At 34.9% G+C, this 1732-nt stretch overlaps 1 pseudogene across 1 annotated transcript; it reads left to right on the plus strand.

The window, feature by feature from the left end:
- The first annotated feature begins 481 nt into the window (after positions 1–481).
- Positions 482–1419, plus strand: LOC308429013 (olfactory receptor 4C15-like; annotated as a pseudogene). The gene has a single exon. The product of its transcript is annotated as an olfactory receptor 4C15-like (transcript).
- Positions 1420–1732: the final 313 nt, after the last annotated feature.

Genomic DNA, 1732 nt, shown 5'->3' on the forward strand with positions numbered 1-1732 from the left:
ATTTTATCCCTTTTTATTTTGGTAGATGAAACATCAGTGCTTTACTGTAGACAACTCAGACCTGCCTAGTTTCATTAAGTTGGTAGATATGTTTAAAAACATGTAGCCTTTGGTTGATTATTTAGGTATGGTTTCTAACTGTCTTTCAATATTTTACTACAGAAAACAAAGATTGAAAAAAGGTGAAATCTTGACTGTGATTCTTTCTTTTTAACACAGATAGTTGGCTTTATCCCAAATATTAAAAATTATTGCTATTTTAAGTATTCAATAATTTCTGCCTTAACACTATGTGATATCTAACTACATTTTTTCAGAAACACGTTCCATTTGGAATAGTAATAAAATCAATCATGATAAATTTTTCATAAAGATGCATTATATTATTAATGCTGATATTGTAGATTTTAATGATACATGTTTTTCTTATAATTACAGAGTTGGATAAATATCCTATTCTCTCAAAGTCCTTTGGAGAACCATGAATAACCAGAGCTTTGTCAGTGAATTCATACTTCTGGGGCTTTCACAAAACCCCAAAATTAAAAAATGTATATCATTTGTTATATTTTTATTGGTTTATTTTGCAACTCTTGTTGGCAACATGATGATTGTGGTGATCATTGTCTACAGTCCTGCTCTACTGGATTCTCCCATGTACTTCTTCTTGGCATTCCTGTCCTTCCTGAATGCTTGTGTCTCCTCTGTTGTCACACCAAAGATGATTGTAGACATGGTTGATGAGAAGAAGAACATCTCTTTTGAAAGTTGTATAACACAAATCTTTGCTGTGCACTTTCTTTCTGCTGTGGAGGTCATTGTTCTGGCAGCAATGGCCTATGACTGCTATGTGGTCATTTGAAACCCTTGCACTACTCTTTCTTCATGAATTGGAGGCTCTGTGACATCCTGGTCGGGGTAGCCTGGGCTGGAGGATTCTTTCATTCTATCATACAAATTGCCTTTACTTTGCAATTGCCCTTCTGTGGACCCAATGTCATTGATCATTTCATATGTGACTTGTTTCCATTGCTGAAGCTTGCCTGTACTAACATTCACATTTTTATCATTTTGGTGTTTGCCAACGGTGGGTCTATCTGCATAATTATATTCTCCTTTTTACTAGTTTCCTATGCTGCTATATTGTTCCCTCTGAGAGTCCACAGCTCTGAAGGGCATTGTAAGGCTCTCTCTACCTGTGGATCCCATATTACTGTTGTAGTTTTTTGCTTTGTTCTTTAAATATTGATTTATGCTCGACCTACATCTGCATTCTCTTTTGAGAAAAATATTTTTGTGTTTACAGATGTCTTGACGCCACAGCTCAATCCAATGATCTACACTTTCAGAAATAAGGAAGTTATAAATGCTATCAGGAAATTGTGGAAGCAACTGATAATAGTTCCTGATAAATATTAAAACATTGGATAGTTAAAAGCTGAAATGGCTCAGCACACATTATTTAAGTATGTATTATTTGAGAATGAATACTATTTGGATTCTTATCACTCACATCTAAAGCCAAGTATGACAGATCATTTTTAAGCCCTCTTGGGTGAACCAGAACCAGGCAGGCTCAAGTTTGAATTGGACTAATAATTATTAAATAGCACAACTGGCTCTAGACTCATTCAGTCACAGATCTTTTTTCAAGGAAATGAGGGAGTAAAAGACAAATAACTCCTCAAGTTATTCTGGCATGTGCAAGAATTCCAGCATTCCTTTCATGTTC

Source organism: Micromys minutus, assembly GCF_963924665.1.
Source record: "Micromys minutus genome assembly, chromosome: 13".
Lineage (NCBI taxonomy): Eukaryota > Metazoa > Chordata > Mammalia > Rodentia > Muridae > Micromys > Micromys minutus.